This window comes from Phyllostomus discolor, chromosome 13 (genome assembly GCF_004126475.2).
Source record: "Phyllostomus discolor isolate MPI-MPIP mPhyDis1 chromosome 13, mPhyDis1.pri.v3, whole genome shotgun sequence".
NCBI lineage: Eukaryota > Metazoa > Chordata > Mammalia > Chiroptera > Phyllostomidae > Phyllostomus > Phyllostomus discolor.
The window spans coordinates 14,941,782-14,967,527 of NC_040915.2; the positions used below are offsets into that span (position 1 = coordinate 14,941,782).

Here is a 25,746-nt window from a genome sequence, read left to right on the forward strand (position 1 = left end):
CCTACAGCAGGCATGGGGGTAGGAAATGTCCCCGTGTCACTGTCAGAAGGTGGCATAAAGTGGTGGTGATGGACATAGACTTTGGCATCCAATAGCCCTGGGTCTGAATCTTGGCTCTCCTATTTACGAGCTCTGTCACCCTGAGTAAGTTACTTAACCTCTCTGATCTGCAAGTTTCTCCTAGGCAACATGGGGTAAATAACAGTACCTACTATTATAACAGTACCTACTACTACTATACCTTGTAGGTATAATAGTACCTACAAGGTTATGGGGAAAGTTAATCACAGTCTTCCTGTGGATAGAGCAACAGGAAGCTGCTAGAAGGGTTTAAGCAAACCAGGGGTGTAATCTGACTTAAGCACTCTGCCGTAGGGGGGCAAAAGGTAACACAAGGAGGCAGGTAAGAAATGCTGGTGGTTTGGGACAGAGCGGTGATAACAGAGAAGATAGATTTTGGAGACAGAACAAATAGAACTTGTTGATGCATTGAATGGGTAGTGAAGGAGAGAGAAAGAATGACTTCTCTGTTTGGGGGCTGAGGCACTGGGGACATTTACTAAGTTTTGAAATATTTGAGAAAGAAAAGCTGAGGAATTGCGTAGCAGGAACCAACAGTTCTGTCCGGGCCACATGGGGATGCTGAGCAGGAAGTGTGTTAGGAGATCTGGCCACAGATTACCGTTCCAGCCTCACGCCCCCTTCCATGGACTCATTTTCTGCAGTCATCCTTAATTCAAAGCGTACTGTTTCCAGTTCTCTCCTTGCGTTTTCCCTGCTCTGTTCCTTGCCCATGTAGTGTCCTCTGTCCAGTGTAAGTGCTAATCTTGGCCTTTCGAGACCCTAATCATGTCTATAGACCATCTCAAGTAATCCTTCCCTTCCCAATGTCTCCATCTTCAATGGTTTGTGCCTCCTGGGAACTCCCAGTAAAATATGATGCCCTATTTGTAGCATTCTTCACACCCCCCTCATCCCTGGGTCCTACACGCTCGGGCTCCGGCCTCTCCACGGCCTCGCCCCACACCTCTCCCCTCGCACTTTGTGCTATATGCACACCGTTATCTTTCCTTCTCTTCCTTGAACTCGCCATGCGTGGGCCTGAGCGGCGTCTATGCATTTGCTGCTCCTCCTGCCTGAAACACCGTCTCCTGGGCCTGAAATGCTTCTCTTCCCTTAGGCTTTTGTGTGTCCACCTCCTCATGGCCCATCTCTCAGCTCAGGCGTCACCTCTGTGGAGGGACCTTTCCTGCCCATCCAGACAAACGTTGCCCCTTCTCAGTTTTTCTCTGTCTCAGGACTCAACATTTTCCTCTGTAGCACTTGCCTGAGGTGCTCTCCGGTATTTGTTTACTTTTCTGTGTTATCACCACCACTTCCCGTAGTATGCAAGCTCCACAAGGGCTTTGTCTTATTTACCGCCATCTCCTCAGTCTTTAGCACCGTCCTAGCCCAGTGGGAACTCAGCAGTTATTTATGGAATGCAGGTGCCCGAGCCACACACCCGGAAATTCTGATTCGATTATCTGCGTTGGGCCAGGCAAAAAAATAAGGGAATTTATTTGATTTTTTTTACCATATGCACATTTTTTTTGGTTTGGTCTCCCCCCCCAATGCCTGCCAATATTCTATGTTGAATTATGCCAAAAAACACTCTACAGAAAGTCAAAAATATGATCCGTTTATGATCAGTTTAAAAATATGAAGGTAACTTTGCTGCATCTGCTGCGAGGATGAAGGCCTCTCCGCGCCAGACTGTCGACATCCCAGAAAATGCCAGCGTCGCTCTGAGGGGACGCACAGGCCTGTGAAGGGTCCCGGAGGCACCCTGCGGAGGAGCCACGAGCACATCACTGCGGAACTCAGACTCCTTGGAGGGAAAAAAAAGAGGCTCTGGCTGACAAATAGAGGGCAAGTGGGAAGGAGCTGGCCACCGTTCTCACCATCTGCAGCCGTGTACGGAACATGCCCGAGGGTGGGACACTGGGCTTCCGTGACCAGATGAGGCCTCTGTGCCCTCGCTGCCCCATCGACATCCTTATTCAGGAGACCGCTCCTCTGGTTGAAATTGGAAACTTCTCGGGGTAAAAATACATCCGCGGGGTTCAGACGAGGTCAGGCTTGCTTGTTCAGGAACTCAAGCCCAGAAAGATGAGTTAATTCTTAAAGGAAAGGACATTAAGTTTGTTGTATCAAATTGAGCTGCTTTAATTCAGCGAGCCACAACAGTGAAAAACAAGGCTGTCAGAACGTTTTTGGACGGTGTCTATGTTTCTGGAAAAGGGCCAGTCCGGCAGGCTGGAGAATGAGGCCTAAGTCATCCAGCAAGGAAACGGCAGGACGCCGGACGACTCCTCAGATTTACCTGTGGTGTCTAATCGTACTGTTTTACTAAATGCATTGGGTGACCTTGGTTAATAAGATCACTGGTTTCAAGTGTGCTTTTCTGTGACTCCTGATCTGTGTATTGCATTGTGTTCCCGCCACCCAAAGTCAGGTCATCTTCTGTCACCGTGTATTCGGCCCCCTTTGCCCTTTCCTAGCCCCACCCCCTTCCCTGGGGTGACCCCACACTGCTGTCTGTGTCCATCATGAGTTTCAGTTGTATATGCCACATATGACTGAAGTCATGTGGTTCTTAGCTTTTTCTGACTAATTTATTTTGCTTAGCACAATATTCTCAAGGTTTGTCCATGTTGTTGCAAGTAACAGTATTTTACCTTCTAATATGGCCAAGTAATGTTCCATAGTGTATATATATCACATTACCTTTATCTAACCCTCTATCGAAGGACACTGTGGTTGTCTCCATGTCTTGGCCACTGTGAATAATGCTGCAGTGAACACAGGGGATATGTATACCTTCACAAATAAATGTTTGAATTTTTTGTGTAGATACCAAGAAGAATTGCTGGGTCACATGGTGACTCTATTTTTACTATTTTGAGGAACCACCATACTGTTTTTCATGCCATATACATATTTTTAAAATTGTGTTATAACTAGTACAGTCCCCAGGTGGTTCCAATTTGTAGACAGAGTTAAGATCCTTTGACCTAAAGAACGGAAATCTCTCTGACATGTTGCTAACCAACGTGGGGCCCTTGCACCAGCAGCACAGACATCGCCCAGGTACTTGTTAGAAATGCGGAATCTCAGGCCCCTCCCCAGACTTACAGAACCTGAACCTGCACTTTAACAAGATGCCCCAAGTGATTCGCATGCACATTAGATTTGAGAAGCACTGATGCAGCAGAAACACAGAATTCCTGAAGAATTTGGCAGGTTGAGGTTGCTCTATCGGCAGGACACCGAGGACACGTCCCTCAGACAGTTGGAAATGTGGTTCTGAAGCCACAGAAAGAGAAGCTCAAGAGGAGATGAACATCTTCACCAAAATGCTCATGAGGTTGGGCCAGGGGCTGGTGAGGTCATCTATGGGGGGTGCTGGGGAGCCCCATCACGGGGTTGAGAGAAGGGATGCTGAGTTGAAGAAGAAAACGAGGTTGCCTTGGCTGTTGTGGCTCAGTGGATTGAGTGCTGGCCTGCCAACCAGGGGGTTGCCGGTTCAATTCCCAGTCAGGTCACATGCCTGGGTTGCAGGCCAGGTCCCCAGTAGCAGGCACATGCAAGGCAACCACACGTTGATGTTTCTCTCCCTCTCTTTCTCCCTCCCTTCCCTTCTAGAAATGAATAAATCAAATCTTTTTTTTTTTTAAGAAAAGAAAAGAAGGAGACTGATAAAGAATACTTATGAAAATCAGAACAGGACACAGGGTCAAGAAAGGGGTGACCATGAGTATCAGATTCTGAGGAAAAGTCAAAAAGCCTAAAGATCAAGAAATGACATTTGAGTTCTGCCCCCATAGGTGGGTGGATGGGGAAGCCAGGAGAGAGGACAGACTTGAGTCAGTGACCCACACCACCCTCCCAGGAAGGGCTGGGTCGTACCAAGAGAACAATCATGTCTTGAGGAATTAAGAAGGGGGAGAATTGGAGAATGGAGGATCGTCTTGAATGAGAGACCTGAGGATGTTTGCACAGGGAAAAGGACTGGCTAGATTGAAGATTGGGAGACAATTTAATTGATAAAACCAGGTCCTGGCGGGGGTAGGGGAGAACCAGATTGGCTGTCCGCGCTGGTTAACGTGGAGACTGACCCGGACGGCACGAGGGAAGTGGCAGCCGCCTGCCTTCGGGGAGGGGACTGGGTGACTGGGATGGCAGGGTCGGTGTCCTTATTTGAGAGAAACAGAAGTGGCAGGGCACACCCGTGTGCACTCTACCCCGATTTAACAAGTGTTCACGTTTTCTCAGATTCCGTTCAGACTTTTTTTTGTAGAAAAGAAATAAAACATTAGAGAGAAAGTTGAAGTCCCCCTTTTTCATAACGTTTCTATCTCCTCTTCCAAGGCAACGGTCAATACTGTTCTGGATTGTGTGTGTGTGTGCGTGTGCGCACGTGTGTGTCTAACAGACATAAACAGTGCACTTTGCATGGTAGTTCAGCACTTTGCCTTTAGTCAGTCAGCGTCGTATCTGAGATCTGTTCATTTTGATCCATCATCTGCAATGTTACAAGTAAATTCTGTAAGTAAGCTCTGACCCCACCCGTTGCCTGCATTGCATCTGCCTCTGTTCTCTGGGGACGGGCATTTGTGTTACCATTTGCCTTTCACTGTCATGCAGCCGGCCGCCCAGAACACACCCCAGTGCACGGACAGGGGTGCTTTCATTGCCTACACTTCTGAACTTTCTGCTTTTCTTTACCACATGCATTTTTAACAGGCGTTTTAAATAAGAAAAATAGATTTTCTTAAAAAAAAACACCCCACATATTAGTGTTTCTCAAAGTATGATCCAAGGAACACCAAAATCAGAACTACATGGGACATCTGTTACAAAATGCAGGCGCTGGGCTGTGCCTCAGCCCTGCTGAGTCTACCTTGTAGCGAACCTTCCCTCGACCTGCAGGCTGGGAAGCACCAGGCAGACAGATGCTTCCTCTGAGAAGGCCTGAGCGGGGGAGCAGATAGGTGGCAGGGGGAGGGATGGAGAGTGCCACTGATTGACAGCTCCCCTCTGCCACGTACTGTGCTAGGTGTTACATCTAGGGTAGATGGAGAGGGAATCCATGGCATTCATCAAGACAACACATGCAAAGGGCCAGCAAAGTGAGCAGGACAATTGAAACAGTGTGTGGAATCTACTATCAGTGGCTGTGTGCCCTTGGGAAGTCACGCAACCTCTCTGAGCTTCAGTTTCCTCATCTACCAAATGATGATATAATAGGAACCCCCTCAGAAAAATTCTGTGAGGATCAAATTCCTCAAGACGGGTAACCTGCAAAATGTGAAACTCATTACGTGGCCAGTAAATGAAGATGATAGTGGTGAGAATGAGCTTAGAGTTGTTACTGTTCAACCCCTTTGTAATCAACATATAAACATATTATAGTTTGGCTCATAGCCTCGGTATCTGAAACTACGTCAGAGTTTACAGGAACTGGATTTTGCTTTAATATCACATTATTGATAGAGATCTTAACTACGTAGCCTTCAGTCACTCTATTTATTCTTCTCATGGGAAAACACGATCAACACAATCAGCTACAAGATGCAGATTGTGAAATGAATTAAAGAGGAAAATGGGGATTTCCTATGCTGTTGGGGTGGGCGGGCTGAACCAGAAGGAGCAACATTTTAAAGTGTAAATATATGTTATAGCTGAACACACACACTCATTCCTAGTGGGCACCCAGCCCAGGTTGTCCCCCCCCACCCGAGGAGCGGAGTGTGTGTGAATGGAGGGGCCATGGTGCAGCCCCTCCGCACCTCCTTCCCGAAGGCACCTTTCATCTGGGCAGGGCCGAGCGCTCAGGGAGGCCTGGGTGGGGGTGGGGGAGGGGGGTACCCCCGATGCAGAAGGGAGGCTGCTGCTAGGGCTGGGCTGCCTGTGGACAGTGAACACGTCGAGATAACCCAGAGGTGCCCAGGGACTTTCCTTCCTGCATCCCTGCGGCCAAGGGGAGCGGGCAAGACCCCGGGCTCTGAGCTCGTACACAGCAGGCTCTGAGTCTCAGCCCTGCCTCTCTGCTGCTGTGTCACTTAACCTTTCAAAAAATTAATAGACTTTTTTTTAGAGCAGTTCTAGGTTCACAGCAAAATGAAGGGGAAGGTACAGAGCATTCCCATATGCCTCCTGCCCCGCACGTGAACAGCCTCCCCCCATCATCAACAACCCGCCAGGCTGGCGCATTTGTTACAATGGATGAACCCACACTGACACGTCATCATCAGCCCCGTCCACACTTCACGCCAGGGTTCACTGCTGGCGTTGTTCGTGCAAGGGTTTGAACAAATGCAGAGTGACGTGCATCTACCGTTGCATCGTACACTGAGTGTCTTCACTGCCCTGAGAGTCTCTGTGCTGCGCCTGGTCACCCACCTCCCCACCCAACCAGCCCCTGGGGAGCCCCAATCTTTTGCTGCCATCATCGTTTTGTCTTTTCTAGAATGTCACACAGGTGGAATCACACAGCGTGTGGCCTTCTCAGATTTTCTTCTTCCGCTGAGGCATGTGCATTTTTGTGTCCTCCATGTCTTTTCATGGCTTGAGAGCTCATTGCCCTTTGTCACTGAATGATACTACATTGCTTGGATGTATAGCCTTCCCTTGGTCGCAGCCTCCTGGGCTGTGATGCGGGGGTCCCGGGAGCACGGACTGGGAGGATTTGTAGTTCTGTTCACCACGGAGCTTTAGTAAGTGCTCGGGACCAGGCGCTGCACTGAATGCCTCTTCCTGAACCGCCCCATCTGGTTCTCCCTGAACTGTGATGTAGGCACTGTGCCCACCCCCATTGTACAGATGAAGGGACCAACGCCCAGGGAGGTTAAGTAATCGCTCAAGGGCTCAGATTCAGGAAGGGATTGATCTGGGATTCAAACCGGACATTTGGACTCTGGGCCTGAGGACTGGTGCTGTAACTTCCTGGGAAGGTTCTTAGCTGGGTTGGGCACGTAGCGAAAACCTGTTGCCAAACGTTACCCCTTACCATTGTTAATATTTTTGAAGGAGAGCCACTTAAATGGCAAGGTTGCCATTCTTTTAGAATGAGAAATGTTAGGCACTGAGGTGGGTTGCAGAGCTGGAACCAAAAGCCAAGGGTGGTGGAGCCTCCAAGCCACTCAAAGGAAGGTGCTGGCTGCTTGTTTTAAGCTCACATTTGCTGAGTGCTTACTAGACGGGATGTTTCATTCAGTGCTCCGACAGCTCATTTGAGGAAACAGAGCTGCCCAGAAATGCCAGCCCTGCTCTCCAGGCCCCCTGGCAGCTCCTCCCACGCTGCCTTTTCCCACCCCAGCTGCCCACTCCCCATCTCAGCCACAGGCTGACATTCGACTCCTGGGCACCTTTCACAGCCCAGTAGCAGTCCGGGAGCGCCTGGGTCTGTTCAGTGTCTGGCCCATGGTGGGCGCCTGGGCAGCTGGCTGCAGGCCTTCCTCATGCTCCCGGGGGCAGCGCACCCCAGTCCCCAGGCAGGCAGCCTCGGCCTGGGCACACCTGCTCACTCCCTGTCCCTTCCACTTCCTCCTGCCCTGGATTTCCAGACAGAGTCAAAAATGGGTCCACATCAAGTAAGACTGGTTTTCTCCCAGGGTAATTTTCCATTTATAGACAGCCTGCTCTCGGGAGGCCCTGTCCTCCTCCCTCTGTCTCGGTTTTTTCTGGGTACATGGGGATAAACTATTGGTGGTGGTTTCTGAGACTTGTGGTCAGCAGCCCAGCTGGTCATTCATTCAGAATGTCTCCCGAAAGCCAGTGCTTACTCTGACAGGAGTTTATGCTCATTTCTGTGGCCTCCGAGACCTCTGCGGAGCTGTGTCCACATGGCCAGTGAGAAGCGTAGAAGAAATGTCTGGCCTGGGCCCACAGGGTCCTCAGTTGCAGACTCATCCTGGGGAGATGATGAGGATGATAATTACAGCAGTAATAGCAGCCAATACAGCTCACTCCTCTTAGGGCTAAAGGGATCCACTCACTCCTACAAGGTAGATGACGCTCTGATCCCCTTGACACAGACAGGAAATGAGCACACAGACGTGAAGGCCATGGCTGACTAGGTCTGACGTGGGATGTGGCCCTGCTGACCTCTAAGGCCCAGCCACCCCACTCTCCCGCTCCAGTCCCAGCTCTGGCCCAGCTCTGCTTTGGACCCGTGAATCCACTCTGTGCTCTCCTGCCAGTTCCTTTGCACATGCCCTCCCCACTGCCTGGACCACTGATCCCGCCACCCTTCAGCTAATGTGCCCTGGCATATCCTTCAGACCACAACTGCAGCTTCCTCAAGGATGCCCTGCTGGACCCCTGGCCAGATGTCCCATCCAAGCTCAGGCGGTGCCCTTGCCTCTCCTCCATGGGACTGGTCAGAGCTTAAACTCTACTTTTATTTGTGCAGTTTTCCGATTAATGTCTGGCCCTTTTTCCAGACCATGACTCCATGAGAGCAAAGGTTGAAAAGTGGTGCTTTGTACACCATTCTGTCATTGCACTCACCACACTGGCCTGAAATGATTTATTTATTCACCTGTCTCATCCCTTGGTCTGTGAATTTCCTGAGGACAGTGCTCAGGTCTTTTTCTAACTCAGTGCTCAGCCCAGTAAATATTTGCTGAGTTGAATCCAATGAACTGGATTTAATTGAACAGTGTATCTGGGTAAAGAGAACCTGGAAGTTTAGAGCTTTTGATGGAGTGAGCCCATAAAATACACTTGTTCTGAACCATCCCTTTGGAAATCAGGAGTGATTTCAGAGAAAAGATCAGCTTTTTTAAAGCCGAGCTCACATATCCTTTGGATAGCAGACTGGAAGGATGCATGACTTCCCCGAAAAAGCATCATATGACAGTTGTAAATCCAAGAGAAGTGAGGAAGAAAGTCCATCTCCCTCTTCAAGGGTCATCGGAAGTTTAGTAAAAGTCAGAGTGAGCGTGAAGAACCAGTGGATCTCCCTGGAAGCTGTGTTGGGACTTGGCTCCTCACAGCCCTCAGCCTTGCGTCATCCCCGGGTCTGTCTCGGAGGGCCTTGCCCGGCCCACTCCCCGGGGCTGTCGGTTCTGCTGGGGCCCCACAGATGTTCCGCTCTTGCTGCAGGAAGCGCCACCTCTTTGGGGTTGGCCCTTTACAGGACTCGATGCCCCTCTGTCTGGAAAAAAGCTCCCACACCTGAATGAGCGAGAGAGAGAAGGGGGCTTCTCTTGTGTCTGGAGGATGAGCAGGGTGAGGCGTGAGCTGCGGGCCCCAGGCTCGCTCACTCAGCCGGTTCTGTGAAGCCGGGGCCAGGTGACCGCAGGCTGCTGCATCCAGACAGGCCCGGCCTCGGCTCTGCCCACCCTGGCTCCAAGCAAAACAGGCAGTTATTTGGAAAAGCTGTTTCCTTTCGTCCTGCCTGCTCCTGCCCATCCTAACAGACTGTGAACATGTTTCCTGGAGGACTGAATAGCCCCTTTTAAGAAGTCAGAAAGAAGCCATTTCTGAGTTGAGAGGATTAACCTAGTTAAAGGTAATGGTAGCAGGACATGATACATTAACAGGTAATTTGAAAGCACATTATTGAGGCTCCGGTAACCCATGATGATGCTCTTAGACTTCCAGGCATTTTGCGATAAAAGCACCACCTAGTTATCACACACGATGCATTACAGTGACACTGTCCTCATCCTGTTTCTTACTGTGAACCTGCTCCTAGTACCCTCCCCGGCACATGATTGGTGCTTAGCAAATATTTGTTAAATGAATGGAGGAAATACCAGGCTGTCTTAAGGTTCTGACAACTTTGTAGGGTGAAGCAGAACCTTTCAATCGGAAACATACTTTGCTCAAATGCATTGGGTAAGGACACCTAGAACTGTTTGCCCTACCCCTTTGGCTTCTAGACCTAGTTCCCACTTCTCCAAAATCATGAATGCATTCCCGACAGTTACCAAACTTAATTGGAATCCAGTGACTTAACTCAGATTGAAGGAGGGTATTTTTTAAAAAATAGTAACCAAAGGAATCATTTTTTAAGAGGAGAGAGAGTTCTGTGTAACCTGAAAGTATACACAAACACCGAAAAAGATCATCCTAGGGTTTCAATGACTAAGGCAGAAGAAACTCAAAGACAGACGTGTTGACGTTAGAATTGGAGCAGCTGTCTGCGCACTGAGAATCCGACTTGTCCTGAGCTTGGTGGGCGGGACGGGGCTGGTGCAGCGGGGCGCGGGTCCAGAAGAGGGCGCGCTGAGCTAAGTGTGCGCCGCCGTGGAACCGGCCGGCAGAGCCTGTTTACACCTCTCTGTTTCTGCCCCTTGTTTGGCGTGTTTTCTCGTTCTCTGTAGGAACCAGAAAGGGTCCCCGCGCCGCCCTCCCCGGGCTCTGTGGCAAGGAATGATCTTCTGACAACATAATTAAACTGATGATTTCACAGATTAAATGCCAAATCCCAGGAGTATAATCTTGTTTAAAAATATTTTTGTTGTTTACAGGAACAAGTATAAAGGACATACGGGCAAAAACTGGGGGGGGGGGGGGCGTGGAAATGGGAGGGAGGTGGGGAGGGCTGGGGGGTGGGCTGGGATGGGAGTAAAAGACAGAAAACTGTACTTGAACAACAATTAAAATAAAAAATTTTTTTGTTGTTGAACTTCAACCTTTGGTCTCCCTGAAATCTGTGAACAAATTTCCCACACCATGACTCTTTTTATGCTTCCTCGGGCCCTTGGGAGTCAGATTCTTCTCCAGACACTGACGGTAGACCTAGGAGATGGATGCCCAAAGAAGGGTGGGGTGGAACTTTTCTCTAGTTATTTGTGTTTCTTCCGTATTTTATCAGGCTAATGAGTAAGAGTTACCTATTAATAAATACGGTCCTACCCACAACATCTTGATTAAAAAGCAAGCTGTACAGGGTGGGGCAAAAGCTGGTGTACAGTTGTGAGTACACAGAACACAGAGTTCATGATTTACCAATTTTTGTATTATTTTCCAGAAAAACAACTGTAAACCTACTTTTGCCTCACCCTGTATTTTATAAGCAGAATATGTAGTCAGATTAGTACCTAAAATGTTTGGATTTAGTATGTGTGGTTTTAAACGTGTCACATAAACCTAAGACAACATATGGCATCCAGTTCCCCGCTCTACCACAGGGCTGAGGCAGTCAGGAGTGGTTAACGGGAGGCCAGCGTCCTTACAGGAGTAACTGGGGATCGACCCCCAGGTTCAGTTCAGACACAGAGTAAGTAGTTCTGCAGTTTTGCTGCCCACGGACAGCTGCGGTCTGAAAACACAGGGTGGGGCAAAAGCAGATTCACAGTTGTTCATATGAAAAATAATGCACTCATTGAGAAATAAGAATATAAGAGTAAACTGTGTTTCGTGTACTCACGGCTGTGACCCTCCTGTGCCCCGCCCTGTGTACCTGTCAGGCGGAGATACTTTAAAGCCTTGTTTTCAGTTTACGAGCTTCCTTGGACATGTGTCTTCCCTGCACTTTCATTCCCGGGCTCCAGGGGAGAGCAGGCAAATTCTGCAAGTCCTTAGAGAAAATAGCATGCTTGACTGGCGGGTCCAAGGCTAAGAATTTGTCCTGAGGAAGCGCTCACGCCAGTGCCCAGAGATCAGTGTGTGAGGTTCCCAGCAGCGCTGTCTGCAGTAACAGGAATTTGGAAGCTGTGTTGCATCAACAATGGAATGAGACAATAAATTATATAGCCCAGCCAAATACCAGGCAGCCAAAAAAAAAAAAGAGCTAGATGTTATGTGCATAGATGAGTGGGGGGAAAATCCTCTGTAACAAGATGTATGGGATTATCCTATAACTGATTTTAAAAAATTATCTATGTGGACATGTAGATAGAGACCTGAAAAAATGATTACCTCTGCAGAGGGGGATGGAGTGGGTGAAAATACATTGCAGCCATATTTCTAATTTCAAGGAAAAGACAGGAACACCTTGAAAGTCCTCTGAATGTACTCAGTCTTTCCCGTCAGTCCCCAGACTTGCTAAATCCCTTCACCTGCGGCATCAACTGCCTCCTTGTTCCTGCCCCACTCTCAGCTGGGCTTGGTCCAGCATCCGAAAGGATGTCAGCGTCTCCAGTCCCCAGCCCCCTGCCCTCCTCCTTCCACCAAACTGCCCTTGGGAAAGCTGGCCCATGGTCTCTGTCAAACCCAAGGTTGTAAAGTTGGGACGCATGAGCCAGATGTGGCCGGAGGTGGTTTGCTGGAACCAACCACTGTTGCTTGTGGTTGTTCTGAATGGATTTGACATTTTCCATTCGGGAGATTTCACCTAGAACTCCTGCTGTCTGGCTTCTCTTTAACCACCAGAATATCAGGCCCCTGGCACCCACCTTCCCTCCTGGCTGGAGATGAAAGGCAGCCTGACCCAGGGTCTCCACAGCCCTCTCTTGTGGGCTTTTCTGCTTTTCATCCCATTCTAGACTGTTCTCCTCTATCTGGTTTCAACAACAGCACTGACTTCCGGGTCGCCTTCTTTCTTTTTAACTGCCCCTGCGTAGCATCCTGTCCTGGCTTCTTTTCCTTTAGCCACCTCGGAAGTCCAGCGGCGCTCAGGGACCTGGCCTAGCTGTTTGCGCAGCGATGCCTGTGCTCTCCTTGTCTCCCTGCATGCCCTTGTCTGCCTCAGGTTGTGCCCTGGCCTCCCAAATCCCAGAATGCCTCTGCCTTCATTAACGACAGGACAGTGGTTCCCAAGTCACCCAACTGCAGACCTTAGTCATATCCCTGTTCCCTCACCACCCACAGGCATCTTCTAATGACTCGGCCTAAATATTCCTTACATTTTTTATTCCTTTCTTTCTCTACCATCAATGTCTTCAGTGTAGCCAACAAAAACTTGATCCCTATCCAAGGCAATTGCTTCTAATTTTACTCTGTGTAGCGTATTCCTCTCACCTCATGCATAACATCTCCAGCCTTGTCCTCCCAAACCACAAATCTGATCGCGCCTCCTTCTTGCTCAAGTGTCCTTCGAGATTCTTCACTGCCTGCTTGCCACAGGACGAGCCTTCATTCATCCAGGTGACAAACAGAGTGCCCACCCACCTCCAGCCTTGGAGACACTTTTGTGAAAAGCATCACGGTCATTGTCCTAATGGGACCCCACGGCACTTGGGACTTTACAGACCACACACACAAATTAAAGGACGAAGAAAGTTCAGCATCAAGAAACCGAGACAGAGAATACAGAGTAAAGCCAACTTTAGAGCAGTTGTCAGGCAAGTTGCCTTGAGGAGATGACACTCAAGTTGAGACCTGAAGGAAGAGAAGGTGCAGAGATCTGGGGTAGCTCATTCCAGGCAAACTCTCTCCTCACGCCGAGCTCTCTTCGCTCCCTTTCCCTCCCTGCTCTCACTGCACGCATGCTGAACCACTGCCTAGGGCCCGCATATGTTGTTCTCTGGGGGTGCTGCTGCCCCGACTGCGAACTTCTCAAAGGGAGGAACTGGCTTGTTTATTTGGGTCCCTGGTGCCTGGCATGTGATAGGCTCAGTAACTGTGAGATGAAAAACTGGATGGATGGATGGATGGATGGATGGATAAGTGGATAGGTGGATGGGAGAGTGGGTGGGTGGGTGGATGGGTAAATGGATGAATAGGTAGGTAGGTTGGCCAGTGGGTGGGTGGGTGGAAGTTCACATGCTTTGGGCTGATCTGGGTGTAATGTCCGTAGGGGACAATCACGGAACCCACGAGGCTGAGGCCTTGAGTGTGCTGGGGTTGGCTTGTGCTGGGGGAAGACTGGCTGCAAAGGGTCCTCACTCAGGCTTCCTACCACGTCGGTTACACGTCATTTTCTGTTTAACCATCCTTATTGTGAAATGGCAGCATTCTTTTTACAAACATAGAACAATGATATTTAAAAATTTTGCTTCTATAAACAGCTCTTAGCCAGATCTTGCTTCAAGTCTAAAGGGACGTCTGAGGCAAGAAAGGTGCGAGGCAGAGCACACAGAGCCTGAGTGCCCAGGCCGCTCTGGCCGCTCACCCACAGAGGGTCCTGGGGGGCCTCAGCGAGCCCTCAGGTTGTCTGTGAAATGTGACGAGCAGCAGAGGGTTTGGGGAGGATTCGATGACACGTGTAAGTGTGAGCACAGCACCTGAAGCAAACTAAGGGCTTGGACGCCAGCAGGTGCCCCTGTGGGGGGCGGGGTGGTGATGTTTCTTTAGCCTGGCCCAGCCAAATGCCTCCACACACTCCTTTAAAAAGTCACAGCCAAAGATGACAGAGGGCGCGCACTTTGAGCTGTTTTTCTGGCTAAAGAGGAGAAATTCTCTTACCCAGATGCCCCTTGACTCCAGAGCGGGCCCAGGAGGTGGATGCAGACACAGCAACGCTGTTGGGCTCAGGGCAGGGTCCGACCACCCCGCCCCCCACACTGCCCCATGCTGGGCCAGGTCACTGCTAGGCTGGCCTGCCGTGAACAGGCCCCGGGGCAGGGGCCCCTGTTTCTTGCCCAATGTGGCTGTAGTTTCTCTCCGCTTGGCTGTAACCTGGGCTTCCCATCAAGACCCCACCTCTCAGGTAGCTGAGAACAGCTTCAGTCTCATCCAGACCAAGAGTTAAAGTCTGTTCAGTTCTTCTCTGCCCCTGAGGTCCCCCCATCTCCACCGCCCTCCCTGCCTCCCTTGCCACTCTCATCTCCACTCCCTCCTCCCTGTGAGGAGAGTGGGGTGACTCAGCCTCCTGCTGGAGGAGCCAGGACCGTCACTCAGCATCCTCTGGAGCCCTTCGCCTGCCCTGTAACTGCCCACTCATGGCCTTTACGGCTCAAGTTGAGGTCCCGGTGTTTTGTAGCTTGGTCAGGGCCCAGGGTGGCTCTTGGCTGACCAGCACTTGCTGACAGAGGGCTGCTCTGGGTCTCTGCCTCCCCACCCAGGTCTGCCCCTGGCCCACTGCAAGGTCACCCACCATGACTTCTGGCTCTTGTCTCAGCCTCAGCACTGGCATCGCCCAGGGAGGGCAGGAACTCCAGCGGACAGACGCATCCACTTGCCCTCAGATCACACCCGTCCTTGCTCTCTGTCTTTTGGGACTTCCCTCATTGCAGGGCCAGCCGCCCTGCCCTCCAATGCCCCTGCACAGTGGTAGAAACTCACCGTCCGTCTGCCGACCAGCCCTCAGTATGTTAAAGGGAGGCAATTTCGCAAACCTTCTCTCCACAAATCTTGGTGGTTGCGCCAACTGCCTTCTCCCTTTATTCTGTGCTCCCTTTCCTTCTCCGGCTCCAGGCGACCGGCCTCCCGACCCAGCCTCTAGGAAGGGTGGCTCCAAGTGGAACATGGTTTAAAGGCAGCAGGATAGGGTGGAAGGGATCAAAAGACATTGCTTCACATTTGCAAAATATTCTCCCTCATACAACCATTCCCTCACCAGGCCTGTCATAGCTAGTGGAACCAACGCTCTTCAAGGCGCTTCCAGTCTTTGCTTCCTTCTGAGTTATGTTCACTCAACACCATTATCGAGCACCTGAGACACGTGGGCGCTGCGCTGGGGACCAGGTCTAGAGCTGCCTCACAAGCACAATGCAGATGTTGTCATTGGCACCTGAAGAGATGATCAGCATCACCAGCCATCAGGAAAATGCAGATCAAACCCACAGTGAGATGCCACTGCCCATCCACTAGGGTGGCTGTGATCAGAAGACGGGTCACAGCCACTGTCAGCAAGGACATGGGGAGATCAGCGCCCTCGGATTGCTGGCGGCAACATAAAAGTGGAGCGCCACTCAGATAATAGTTCAGGAGGTTGTCACACGGTGAGCCATAGAGTTACCATATGACCCAACAATCCCACTCTGAAGGATATACCCAAGAGAAAGGAAAACATTGTACAAAACATGTGTACTAATATTCCTAGCAACAGCATTCATAACAGCCAAAAGGTAGAACCAGCCCAAATGCCCATCGACGCACACACGGAACGTGGTGTATGCACGCTGTGGTGCGCTGCTGAGTGGCGGAAAGGAGTGGCGTACTGATAACACGCTGCAGCCTGGCCAGCCCTTGAAAATGTCATGCTAAGAGAAAGAAGCTGGTCACATAATATTATGTATTGTGTGAGTCCTTTACATGAGATGCCCAGAACAGGCAATTCCATAGAGATAACAAGTGAATTGGTGGTTGCCAGGTGTTGGGAGAGGAGGGAATGAGGTGTGACAGCTTAATGGATGTGGGTTTTTTTTAGCATGATGAAAATGTCCTAAAAATAGTTAGTGGCAAGAATTGTTGCCCTGGCCGGTGTGGCTCAGCTGGCTGGGTGTCGTCCCACAAAGTGAAAGGTCGCCTGTTAGATTCCCAGTCGGGGCACACGCCTGGGTTTGCATGTTTAGTCCCTGCCTGGTCAGGGCGTGCAAGAGGCAACCAACGAAGTTTCTCTCCTTCTTTCTCCTTCTCTTCTCCTTTCTCTAAAAATTTTAAAAGTTAAGAAAAAGAGTTGTACAGCTCTGTGAATATAGTAAAGGCCATTGAATTGTACACTTTAAATGGGTAGATTTTATGATACACAGATTATATCTCAGTAAAGCTGTTAAAAATGTTTCATCTCATTCTTTGACTCTCTCCTTCCCAGTTTCTTAGCACTTCTAGGACGAAGATGAATTTAGCTTTTAGTCACTTTGGGATTTTCCCCAACACACTTAACTAGAATCCAGGGCTGGGTGGCTAGACACCAATTCAGTGATTTTTTAAAGGTAATTTTCCATTAGAAGGTAAACCCCGAGAGAGCTGGGATTTTCGTTGTGTTCCTTGTTCTATCCATCCTGCTTAACACAGGGGCTGGCACACAGTAGGGTCTCAGTAAGTGTTTGTTGAGCGGGTGGCTTCGTGGGGCTCCCACCGCCTAAAGGACACAAAGGCCCAGCGATGCTGGCGTGTGGCAGGAATGAGTGAAGCAGGCATGTCTGCCTGGGGGGAACTTAGAGCAAAGGAAACCTGGACTCAGCAGGGTGAGCGCTTTGATCAGACACTGAAAAGAAACATTCAGTAAAGCTTCACATAGGCTGAAAGCGGGAATTTTGTTTAAATTCCCCTTAGTGGGGCTTTGTGGGAAGTTAGGCTGAGTTGAGACAGTCACGCGAAGAAAAAAAAGACATTGTGAAGGATATAGAAGATGAGGCAGAAGAAGGGTCATCGGGAAAAAAGAAAAGAAAAGAAAATGGGCACGTTCCCACAGAGTGGTTTTCCCAGCTAGGAGGCACTTCCAAGCTGTGATTTTAATTTCTTGAAGTGGGGAGTGATATTGGGAAAGGGGAAAGTGCCAAGGACCATCTTTCATCTCAAGTGTTGGGAAGGCTTTGAGGGGAGATGTGAAGGGAAAGAGTGACTCAGTGGCTGGAAGGGGTGGGGGCAGGGTGTTTCCAAGAGATGAGGAAGATCCTATTACAGCGCAACTGCCTTCTGCACGACGGAAAACCATGGGAGGGAGAGCCAGGAGGTCAAGACAGAGGGCAAGAGGATGGGATGATGACGTAAGTTGGAAACCAAGAGGCTGGCTTGCAGATACAGAGCCCATGGTGGGTGACAAGACCTTGAGATTAAAAATTAAAGCAAGAAAACTCATCCAGTTGACTTCTCCCACACATACAACCTCCTCGCTCCACCTCGTTTGCCCCCTATTTTCATTCTAGCACTCAAGGGTTCCAGAAAGTCTTTGACGAGGAAGAGGGGTGAGGCGGGGCTAAGAAGCGGCTCATGCACAAAGGAGGCTCTTGAACAAGACAGGGTGAGGCCAAGAGTTAAGCCTTGGGAGGAGGCAAGGAAGATGTGGGAAGACTCAAGTCCAGGGTCAAGGGTGATGTTGCAAAACCTGGCACAAATCACCAAGTGGAGTTTGGAAAAGGGGAGAAGTGGGTCGGAGAAAGACCCCCGAGTGAGAAGGCTCATGAACCAGCAAATGCAGGGGCAGAGCTGAAGGGATCATCCTGAACTCGTAACCAGAGGACACATACCCAGAGCTCAGGGGGAGCTTGGGACTCAGAGCCCAGTCACAGACCAGGCTGTGAAGAGGGACAAGGCAAGGTTTTGTTTTTTTCTGGAAGTCAAGTGCCTCCATTGTGTTCCTGCTTTGCCCAGCTGGCTGCCCGCTGAAAGGAACAAATGACAAAGGCACCCCATCTCCTTCAGTGGCAGCATGGTTAAGGACAGGCATCTTGCTGCAGGACAGACCCAGGCCCTGGGCTGTCTGGGTTCGTGTCACTGACCACGGGCGCAGGCTGCTGCCCTGGGCCCTGCGTCCTCATCTGCATCGTGGGGGCGAGAAGAAAGGGCTGTTGTCGGGAGGGTGTGAGACAGCAGAGGCAGACCTCCTGGCACGGTCTGACACTGCAACCATGTCACCGCGCCTCAGGGCAGTTTCCTTTGGTATTTTAACATCTCTGACACCAGGGTGTGCTGCATGTTTTTCTTAGTGGTGCATGAAACGATGCTGTATCTTACAGCGGACGGTGTCTTGGATTTGGTAACACATGAATGCAGACATTCTGTAAGGGGCAGTGGGGGTGTTGTGTGGGGTTCATTTTCTGTGCTAGATGCATGGCTCAGTCCACGTCTGGGGTTTCCTTCTGCTCTTTAGGCCTTTTCTCTGGGGGACAGGGGCCGGGCCCTGGAGTCGCCCCACTGAGGGCAAGTCTACCGCTCACCACGAGACCTGCGCCGGGCAACGCCACCTCTTTGAGTCTTGTGTTCCTCCCTTCCGCAAGGGGGCCAGCAATACGGCCTACACGCACAGGGGTATTGTGAGGCTAAACGAGATAAAGCTTACCGATTGCTTGGTTAGTATGACGCTGCATTGTATAAACATTACATGATGATGATACAAATCATTAAGTAATAAGATTACTTTATGTAGCAAGATTACATTTTCTAGAAAGTGTGATTGTTGTGACTCCTGCAACACCTCAGGAGCCCCACTAGAAAACATCCACCTGGGACCCTCGGTGGGAAGGGGGCTTAGAATCTGAAGCAGCTCTCCTGCTCTGCCTTGGGGTCTAGGCTGCAGCCTCCCCGGCCGCACCCTGAACCCCTCCTGCTCTGCCACCCCCAGCCCCTCCTGACCTCCACCCACCATCCTCCTTTCCGAGCTGGCTTCCCACCTGCCCAGCACGTTCCTCCTTGGGACTTGGGACGCCTCACTTAAGGACCTGTTTACCTCTGACAGAGGCCTGGCTTGCTTCCCCTGGAAAAGGCGGCCACAAACACTGGCTGGGGTTTTCTCAAGCAATTAACCGCCCAAGACCTCCCCCAACAAAGCTTTTCTCTGTCCCTTCATCCTCCCGTCTCCTCTCGCGCCCTTGATCCCTTCACGCAGCCTCTGTCCTTGCTGGAGTCCCAGGTACACACAAGTGACCTAAATGCAGATGGCATGCTGTTCTCAAAGCCTCTTACCTCTTTCTAATAAGGCTGTGAATCGAAATCGATCAAGATTGTGTTTATAACATCAACAACTTGCACACCCACAGCCTGGCCATGTCTTTAGGCTTCACTCAGCCTTTCCCTTCCGAAGCTCTCCATGGTCCTGGCGGCCACGCCCAGCCTTCTGCAGGCCCAGGAGATGGGCCTGTCCTCTGGGGAGGCTGCAGAGGCTCACGGGTAATGGGCTTGGCCAAGTTCATCCTCGAGTGCTAATCCTTCTCCTCATTTTATGAGCACCGAAGATGGAGCTCACGACTTTCCCACAGGTCTGGCAAACCTTTTTCTTTTCAGGTGAGGCCTCCTTCTGCCATCTGCCTCTGTGTGCCTTTTGTAACTGGCCTCCTTGCCACATCCAGCCCAGGGTCAGCAAAGCCCAGACTTGCACCTGTAACGTTGCTGGCTCACCCTCAAGGTCTGGCCTCATAGGGTCAGACCAGGAGCAGCATCTGGGTCCTGCCACTCGGGCAAGCTGTGGCATCTGGACTGGTCGCTGGGTTTGTAGCACAGTGGAATGACCTTCACGGTCTAAAGCATGTTGAAAAACCTCAGCCTCCCCAGACTCGTTTCTGCTCAGCTAAGCAGCTTAAGGACAGGAGGCAACGTGCTGGACGGGGTGGGTGCGAGCCTTGAGGACGGGCAGCAGCAGCTGGCACCGTTAACGCCGAAGGTAGGGATCACTGTGTGTCAGGCAGCGTCCCCCACACTGACTTAATTATCGGCCTGTCCATCTGCCTCTCTGTGTATCCCGTGATATACTCAGAGAATAACATGTGGCATTTAAGCCAGGGTGTGGGGGACACGATGGCATATAAAGATACCTGCGTGATAGCAAGACGAGCCAAACTCCAGTCAGTAAAGGAACCAGAAGAGGAAAGCCACCCCTGTCGTTCCTCCCAGGCCACTGGGGACAGGCAGTCAGTGGGCAGGAGGGGATGTCCTCCCCCTACCAAACGCCCCACACTACAGACGTTTTCTGTGGGGGGCTCTATCAGGATGCTGTCAGTCTTTGGAACATGAGGCACCACTCCTGCGGGCTCTCTGGGCATAGCTCCTGCCTTGTCGTGCCCAAGAAAGGAATGGAGGAAGCACCCTGGCTGGCCTGTGGTGGCTGCCGGGGTACAGCCCCCTGGGCAACCAGCCCTGTCCCTCTGCCAGCCTTCCCGTCCCAGCTTTCCCCTGTGGCCCCTCTCCCAGCTCCCTGGGATGCCGCAGAGGGCCTGCCCCCCTGAGCTCACAAAGGCAGGTCTGTCTGGAGAGGAGCCGGGCAGGCCCATAGGGAGGGCCTGGGTCCCGCACCTCTCTCCTTCCTGCAGCAAAGGGACAGGTCCCTCCAGGGAGGCGGGGCGGCGGGGGGGGGGGGGGGGCGTTCCCCTCCTTAAACGGCTCCTCGTTCAGGCAGAGGCAGCGGCTGCGGCTGCAAGTGAACGGAAAGTTTTCTGTGTCAGGCACCTGGTGAAAAAGGTGTGCCACCACCCAGACCAAACCAGATGAAATCGGTCTGGTTCAACCAGCCTCCATCTACTCCTTCGCCACGGACTCAGTCTGGAGGTTCAGCTTGCCTTCAGAAACTGCCCCATTTCCTAGTTCCTATGTGTACGGAAACAAGCAGCCACCAAGCACCCGTCATCAGTAGTTTGACGCGCAGTATGGCCCTGGGGAGGCTGCGAGGGACCGGGCAAGACACAGTGCGGGAGTCGGGGCATTGCAGTCAAAGGCTTGGGCTCTGAGGTTAGGCGTCACGGGCTTAAGCCCAGAAAGTCGGTTCACCCGTCTGAGCTTGAGAGACCTCACCTGTGAAACGAGGTCAGCGGTAGTGACCCCACCCCCTCCTGGCCACGTGTTCCTCATAAGGATGCAATGAAGCGACTCCAGGAAAGCACGCAACGTGGCGCCTGGCTTACATACAGCGTTGGAGAGTTTCAGCTCTTATTTTTGTTGTTATGCTCATTCAGGACAAACAAGAAAGGCTCCCCGTCCTTGAGGAAGTGTGACCAGCAAATCGTAAATGAGACAGACTGTGATAGGTACTATGGTAAGTAGAGTGACAAAGGCGGGGGAGGAAGGGGTCCAGCAGGGTTCGGTGGACGCCGTGGCAGCTCAGCCACAGGACACACAGGCTGTACGCTTGTGGACATGGAGTAGAGGGAGGCTTGAGCCAAGGCCCCGGGCGTGGGCAGGTGCGGTCTTCACCCAGCACGCGTGGCTGGTGCTGCTGGGCAGGGGCCGTGTGCGTGCTGCTTTGGAGTCTGACCACGAAGGGCCTGGAAAGGTGCCTTTTACCTGCAAGCACTGGGGACTCAGTGAAGACTTTTGAGAAAGGAATTTGGAAGCGGCTGCTGGTGATATTGTGCAGGGAAGCCGTGGTTTGGGGTGGGGCGAGGGGGAGGACACAGGAGCCGAGGCCGAGGGGCACAGTGCTCTGCGTCTCTGTCTCTGAAACAGTCGCTCGGCTTCAAGTCCTGGCCTACTGTCGTCCTCTTTACTGGACGGCAGGCTGGCCTGGGGCAGGGGCCACTGCCCCCTTCACACCGTTGTATCCCGGCACTGTCCCTGGTGCTCAGTGAGGAGCTGTCAAACTGAAATAGACACAGGATCCTAACCTGGAGAAGGAGAGTAGAAGAGGGGGGATGGGGTGAAATCCCCTGGGGAGGAGAGTGGAGAGGGCTTGGCAAATGGCGTGGGTGTGCTCAGTGAAAGAGAAACCAGAGGAAACTTGGGGCGTGCTTGGGGAAGACAGAGGGGTGGACGGAGAGGCCATTCACTGAGAGAACAGGCATAACCAGGAGAAGCCCATTCAGCAGAGCACAGGCTGAGCTCACGAGGGAGCACGCTGCGTCTCAGGTGAGGGTCGGGCAGGCAGCAAAACAGGGCTTTGGAGAGACGCCAGAGTTGGGGGCCGATGCCAGAGAGTCAGGCCGGATGAGGGAGAGTCAAAGCAGTGAGAAGAGGTGAGATCCTCAAGGGAGAACATCTGGGAGCCTGGAGAGCCAGGCGAACAGAGGCAGCCACCCTGGGGGACACCCCCATTCCCAGAGGTCCCCAGTGCAGCCAGTTGTCTTAGAGGAGAAGCCGCAGGAAACTCGAGTCCCAAAGGTGCAGGACTGGCATTCATGGGGAAGATCTGCACCAACACTTATCAGTTATCAGAAAACTTGCTTTGCTTCCTGCTGGGATCCCGATGTTAAGGCCCAAGCCCTCAGCAGAGCACCTCAGTGACCCCAAATCTGGTCTGAAGAGCCTGGCCTTCCCCCCTCGGCCCCCCAGAGCACTCCCTCTCCCTGGTGCACCCCCAGTACTTCCAGGCCCTCACGAGCTGGTTCAGGCCATCCCCTCAGCCTGGAACACCCTTCCCTTCCAGTTTCTGCTAATGAAACTCCTCTTATCCTTCAAAGCCTGTACCAACTGCTACCTCCACTGGAAAGCCTTCCCTGATCTCTCCAGTGAGAAGGGTCCTTCCTTCCTTGGAGCACTCACAGTGCAGTGCTTTACCTAGCACTCATTTCATTCCTCCTAAGGTTCCACTGAGCTGTTGGCTTGCCTCTCCCCTCCACCAGCTTGTGACAACACGAGAGCAGAGCACACGTTTTATCTTTGAATCCCCCTAGCTTGATCTCTTACACACAGAAGGCATTACCCAACACGAGCAAAGCATATGAAGAAAGAAATGCCTAAAAGCAGTAGATGCCAGTGGTTCTGCCACTTCCAGTGATTTCTTTGGAAGTTCTGGGGAGGCCTTATGGTTCTTTGACTTCAGGGTTTTTCCCCTGTAATTAATACCTTGGCCCAGCGTTGGGCTGCCTTACAACCAGATGTGTTATCTGTGATTTCTAGAGCCATGTTGACACACTATCACACGGATACTGAGATTTTTCTGAACATTTTCCGTAGTTAGACAGAATGGGACAACCTGCCCTGGCCGCGGGAAGTGCTTCATCACGTGGGCTCCCCATGATGGCGGCTCAGAGAAATCCCCACACTCTTCCACTAGGGTCGTAAACATAGTTCAAGAGCCATGAATTAGGAGGGAAAAGTTTGCCAACACTGAACTTACAAACTCAAAAAGCATCTGTTCATTGAATCACCAACATCTTTTCCTGACCCTCTAAACAGGCTCTGACAGTATTTAGATTAAATAAATATCCTGATTTATTTCTCAATACTTGGTGTTTGTAAGGAAAACATGTATTCAAGAAAGGTAGTCAACACGGTTCAAAGGGCACCTACTATGTGCTAGTAGTGAATCTGTTAATGTACAGGGTACGATGCACGAGTCAGATTGGTTCCTTTTGTGGTTTCTGCTTCCAGGGTTCCATATTTCCTATTTTGTTATAATAAGCTGAGAGCAGTTTAGAATCAATGTAGACAGTCCTTTTTTTTTTTTTTTTTGCCTGCCTTGTTTTTATTTTAAGATAGACAGTTATACAACACAGCTGGCTACATGGAAAGAAAGGCTACATTTCTTGTGCAGCTGTGAACAACAGAATTTAAATATAGCATCTCTACTCCAACAAACCTGGCTCTTGGCAGGAAAGAAAGACCTAATTGTTTTTTTAACACTTTAGACTTCAACACACTTGCACAAAGGAGATACAGCCAGAGGGTCTGTCGAGTGATTTTTTAACTCATTTTCCTTGGGTCCCACAGTGTAGGTCAGGAGGGAGTTTTTTCCCAAAGCCCTGAACCTGTGTGGAGAGTCTTCCCTCACCTTCATAATAATAGTCATCACCGAGCATTTGCTGAGTGTTTGCTCTGTGCTGGGCAGATGATCGGCAGAGCCGTACCTCTGAGGTGCGCGCCCTTCGCAGAAGGGGAGACTGAGGCTCAGCAAAGTGAACTCGCCTACAGTCACGCAGCTGCTAGGGGCAGGACCGTTGTGTAACTTCGGGACTCGTGTTTCAGCCACAACCGGGATCTTTCTTAACTTCCTTCCACTGTGGCGGAATTGCACCAAAAATACACTTGAAAGGTAAGAAATGGCAAGTGCGGGGGGAAATGGGAAGGATTCTAAATGACATCTCCTAAGCTTGAAGTGGTTCTAAAGGACAGGTGCAAGAAACATGCTGGTTGGCCTACCCAGAAGGGCCCTAAAAATAAGTGTTTTTCTGCTGTCTGCATTTCAGTATTCAGTATAACACTCTTTCCCCCAGGCAGCGGTGCAGCTCTGCAGAAATGATTCGTGGAAGGGTGTTCAGTGCAGCATAATTAATAACAGTGACCACACACCAAATTTCCAATAACAGAGGACATTTTAAATACATCATAGCGGAGTGTGCTGCCACCATTAAAACTCCTGTTTTAGAATAATGGAGACTGCCCATGATATACTGCTAAGCGAGAAAGTGAGTTCAGGTCTATAAATACAGTGCAACCCCATTTTTTTAAATACACACACATATGTGTAGATAGGTGGACAGATAGACAGATGTAAACACAAGAAAAAAGACTGGAAAGGCATCAATATTATCAACATTTGCACAATGATTATTTCTGGACGATGGATAAGTTTTTCTCTTCCTAAAATGTCTTAAATTTTATTTTCTAGTGTTACTTACATTCCCTATAATGAAATTCTGCTTAATTATATAAAAACAATTTTTAAGTGATGCATGCTCATTCACTCAACAATGTCATTATACAAGTAGTTTTGGAGTCTCCACTATATGCCAAGTATGGTGTATTCAAAACATTAAAAAACTAACACCAAAAAAGAAAACAAATGTACTCAAGTCCCTGCACTGCTAACATTTTGGACAAGTCCCTTCTGGTCTTTCTCTATGAGGTTTGAAACACACAGCCGTGATGCGGGCAGATGGTGGAGCCCCCCAGCCTCCCAGCCCCGGCGCTGCCACTGTCACCCCGCACACCCAGTCACCCTCTCTCAGCCTCAGCTCCATCACCCACAGAAAGGGTCTGGAGTGGCAGCTACCCATCAGCTCTTTGGAGGATGAAATGGGTTACTTGAAGTAAGGAGCCTCTGAGTATGCAACAAATAATGGCTATTAATGGTATTACTCTGTGTAGAATGGCTACATGGCTGTACTATTTCGTTTTCCATCTCTTTTCTCCCAAAGAGTAATAACACAGTTGTATTTCTTGTGGAGAGCAGGGGCCACCATTCAGGTCATCCAGGAGTATAAAGTCACCTTTGGGTTTGCATGTAGCGGGAACACTCAGTCACAGCCATTGGGCCCCAGGTCCCCACCGGGTAAGAAAGGACAGAGAGAGCTGCCACGGTTCAAAGAGAGACTGGAATATTTATACACCTTTCAG

The 25,746-nt window shown here is 50.7% G+C and overlaps 1 protein-coding gene and 1 pseudogene across 4 annotated transcripts in view; one reads left to right on the forward strand and one right to left on the reverse strand.

The window, feature by feature from the left end:
- Positions 1-25,746, reverse strand: part of FGF1 (fibroblast growth factor 1) — a 92,431-nt gene that overhangs the window by 46,123 nt on the left and 20,562 nt on the right. The window lies entirely within an intron of this gene.
- Positions 1,593-2,700, forward strand: LOC114510314 (annotated as a pseudogene).